Source organism: Vulpes vulpes, chromosome 3, assembly GCF_048418805.1.
Source record: "Vulpes vulpes isolate BD-2025 chromosome 3, VulVul3, whole genome shotgun sequence".
Taxonomy (NCBI): domain Eukaryota; kingdom Metazoa; phylum Chordata; class Mammalia; order Carnivora; family Canidae; genus Vulpes; species Vulpes vulpes.
The window spans coordinates 132,406,681-132,411,243 of record NC_132782.1 but is presented as its reverse complement, the minus strand read 5'-3'; positions in this window follow the sequence as shown (position 1 = coordinate 132,411,243).

Genomic DNA, 4,563 nt, shown 5'->3' with positions numbered 1-4,563 from the left:
GGGAAAGAATAGATGCATAGTGTAGAAAGGAATGTGATACAACCAAAGGCAGTTACAATGGTCCTGTCCTTACTCATCCTGTAGCCTCAGTCCCCATCCCAGTTCCTCACTCTCATCAAGAAGGCATTGAGCCCACAGACAAATACATAGGAGATAAGGTGCCCAGCAAGATTCTGAAAAGGAAAAAAAAAAAAGAGCTTCTCATCTCTTTTCTTTTTCCACAGTTGAGAGGAGGTTGAAACAATACAATAAAATGGTCCCGTTTTTTCAACAAAAATTAATTCTGCCAGCTACAAAAACACTTGTAAACCAGATTGCACTTCTTAATAGTTTAAGAAACATGTGACCTGGAGAATCACCTTAATTTTGTCACCCATAGAGTAAGATTCTTTTATCTGACCCCAACATCAAAGGGATCCTGTAAGAAATATTTATGCAGATTCTTAAAGTGCTTGTGGTTCTCAGGAGGAAAAGTGGTATATGGGGTGAAACTAAAAAATAAAGTATCCAAAAAAAAAAAAAAAAGCAGTTATAATGGTAGAACAAGAGAAAGAAGCAGAATTAGGGGCAGGAGCAGAAGGATACGATCCAGAAGCCATGACAGAACTGGCAGTAGAAGCAAGGAGTACCACAGATACAGAGAAGAAGAGTAAAGAGGGGAAGGCCAGAAAGCAGACAGAGAAGAGCAACATCAAGAAATAAAGATAGGAGGGGAAGGAGGAGAGATTCACAAAGCTCAGAGACAGAAGAAAGTCAAAGCAGAAACAACGAAAAACAAAGAAACCATTAAAGTTCACTCTGGAAAGAAAATTCTGAAGGTCAGAAAAAAATATACTATTAAAAGTAAAATCATAAAAAAATAATCATAAGAGTTCAAATAATAATAGGGGGAAAGGCTGATAGAGTTCAAAGTCCATTCTCAAAATGAAAACAAAGTAGGACAATGAATTAAAGTACTCCACATTGAAAAATAAGGAGCATGAGAAGTCCACAGTGGAAAAGGAAAACCAAAAATCAAAGGGTCAAGAAAATGACCATGTACATGACAAAAATTTTAAAGTATGGTCATAAAAAAAATTGATTATGAGTCCAGCTAAGAACAAGTAAATGAAGACAAAAGTAGATGAGTGAGCTGTGGAAAGTTCATTTCTATTTTGTCTTTAAGTTGTAGAGACTTACTAATGAATCTCCTTTATGTTGTTTTCCTCTTTTCATTGTTTTTGGGTTGTTTTGTTTACTCTTTTTTTTTTTAATGTGAACTTCACCTGGTTGATCTTTAGATAACTTGCAACCTGAATAATTTGTACTGCTAAAGTTTTAATAAGCTTGACATAAAAAAAAAAAAAACACTGTAGTAAAACTGGTAGATTTAAAAAAATTTTTTAAGTTGTAAATGGTAAAAGATTTACATTTCCAAACTGATTAATACAGAAACAGGCAAATAAAACCCAAAATGGTGACTTTATCATGTTTCTACTTTCTAAAAGATTGAAGCCACCTACTGTCATAAGGATATCCCTCAGGGGGTAAAATGCAATGTTGGCTGGATTTTCATTCCTTTTTTGATTTAAAAAAAATTATAGTTACAACATACGTGAGTGCAGGTTTATGCACATTTTTCTAAATCTTTCAGAATACTATGTTTTGTTTTGTTTTGTTTCACTCTGTTTTGCTGAAGTATGTAGGGAGTTTTAAGGTATATGTTAGTTTAGGGAAAGGTTTCCGAATTGAAATGTGAAAATAAGCAAGACAAAGATTGCTCTTTTGAATTATCGGCTTTTATTATGTTAATTAAAACAAAACTCAATAGAGCATCTAAATGCCTCTCAAGCTACATAAAAAAATACCCAGTTGATGCATGGGAATTATAAAGATAATTTACACAGTTGGTGAGGAAAACAACCTATACTGAAAGGCAATTAAAGAAGAGCGATATCACCATATTACATTTAAAATAGGAAATATATGTGCAGAAAATCAAGTAATCATCATTACTCTTATACTTGTCTTCTGGAATGGATTCTCTTAAAAATCCTGGTACTGCCTCCTTTCCTTTCTACCTTAAAAAAGTGCTTCTCACAGTTTAACATACATGTAATGCAGACAGGGACCTTGTCAAAATGCAGATTATGACTCAGAAGGTCTGGAGTGAGGCCTGAGAACTTCCAACACCAGCTCCAAGGAGTTTCTTCTATTACCTGTCTTTGGATCTGATACTGAGGGGCAAGGCCTGGAACTAGCAGCAGCCAGGAAGTGACATGCTAGAAGACAAAAAGAGCCAGGTTTTCCTTCCTTTTGTTTTATTTGTGCTACTAACCAAAATCCACAATGAAATTCTTAGCTTGCTTACTTAATTCTAAGCTTAGCTTGGTTTACTTCTCTTTGCCCTAACTTTCTCCTCACTGGTGTCTTCTCTATTCCCACAAAAGTAGATGTTCTTAAATATAGACACCTGGTATGATCTAAGATGTCACAGTTAAGTATTAGCTTTGTAAGCCCTAGGCTACACGTCCTCAAGGAGTGGTTCCCTATTGTCCTTGATAAGGGTGTTTTCTAGAAATGGGGTCATGATAAAAAGAGATACTTTGTGTGACTCTACTAAGGATCCAAGGAGCAAACCGTGCTAAAACCTAAAAGAGTGAATAATTCAGCAATCATTTCTATTTGGCTTTAGAATGCATTATAATACAATTTGCAAAAGATTTATTTTCTAATTACATTTTACCTAAGGTAATATTAAAATAGATTGATATGCTCTACCATAAAACAACTAAGAGTGCTTTTGAACAGGGGACAGAGATAGAGGAATCTATCTGAAAGCATGAGGAAGTATATGTAGGAGGGAGGTGTAAAAGAAAATTTTTCTATGGATGATATATCTATGGAAAGTCAGAGAGTTCATTTGTCAAGTCCTATGCAACTTGAATTGCAGTAATAATTCAAATGTGATTTGCAAGGAAACATTTTCCTTGACTTATGCTTATGATGAGGTTATATCTTAATAAACCTATTGTAAGTTGAAAATATCGTTAAGCCAAAAATGCATTTAATACACTCAACCTACTGAACATCATAGTTTAGACTAGCCTACCTTAAACATGCTCAAAACAATTACATTATCCTATAGTTGGGCAAAATCATCTCACACAAAGCCTATTTTATAATAAAGTGTTGAATATTTCATGTACTTTATTGAATACTGTACTGAAAGTAAAAAACAGATTGGCTGTATGGGTACAGAATGTTGTCAGTGTATAGGTTGTCTATCCTCATGTTCCTGTGGCTGACTAGGGTACAGCTCCCAGCTGCTGCCTAGCATGGCAACAGAGTATCCTATGCAGATCACTAGCTTGAGTAAGGTAAAAACTCACAATCGAAATATGGTTTCCACTGAATGCATATCATTTTCATACTATCACAAAGTTGAAATCAACTGTTAAGTTGGAGACGCTCTGTATTATATTATTTCACCCCTCTGATCGGTTATAGTACTGCTAAGGAGAGGGTTTTTTAGTACAACTACCATTTTTGAGCACATATTATGCATCAGTCCCTAAACTAAGAGCTTCCTATGCAGTGGCTTACTCATTCTCACTCCATACCTGTGAGGTAGGTGCCTATATGCTACATTAGAGGTGGGAAAAATACAGTCTATTAAGGACTTTTTTGACTGAAAAAAAATTGAAAAATTGAACCCAACAAAGATTTGTTATATGGTTTATTATATATTTGAAATGAGTTACAAAATGGAAAACTGTAGGGTTATTCACTTATGGTAAGAATATCCAGTGACTGGACTCCTTTAAGTGGTTAGTCCACTTCTTAAGGACTACTACATCTAATTTTCCAGGTAAACACTTGCACAAAATAAGGCATGTCTATGTTAATTTGACATTTGTTTTGATTACTTAGGAAATGAACTTACCCATATCATATGTTTCCAAAACTGGCCTGATAATAAGGAGTAACCGGGAATCTTGTTATAACGCCCCTCCACTTGGCAATTCTGAATCAGTAGCCCTTAGGTAAGGTCTAGAAATTTTTATATTTAATATATTATCCATGTTTCTTATGATCAGGCAAGTTAGGGAAACATCTGACTGCCGAGTAAAGCTCAGGTTTTTAGCATCTAAAGTCCTCCACAGTCTGGCTTTAAGGTACATTTGAAATATCTCCTACAGGGGTACCTGGGTAGCTCAGTTGGTTAAGTGTCTGCTTTCAGCTCAGGTCCTGATCTCAGGGTCCTTGATCAAACTCCATGTCAGGCTCCCTGCTTAGTGAGGAATCTGCTTCTCCCTCTCCCTTTGCCTTTCCCTGCCCTCCTGGTTGTGCTGTCTCTCTCAAATAAATAAAATCTTAAAATACACACAACACAGAGACACCTACAACATTAACCCATGTTTAAAATTATCTATTCATTATTCCTCAAAAAGATACTTTCCTCCCTTGGGGCTTTGCTCAAGCTGTTCTCTGCTAGAATGTCCCTTCATATGTTTGTTCATCAAAACTGTATTCATCTTTCAAGTCTCAGCTCAAATTTTAACTTCTCTATATAGGGTTCCC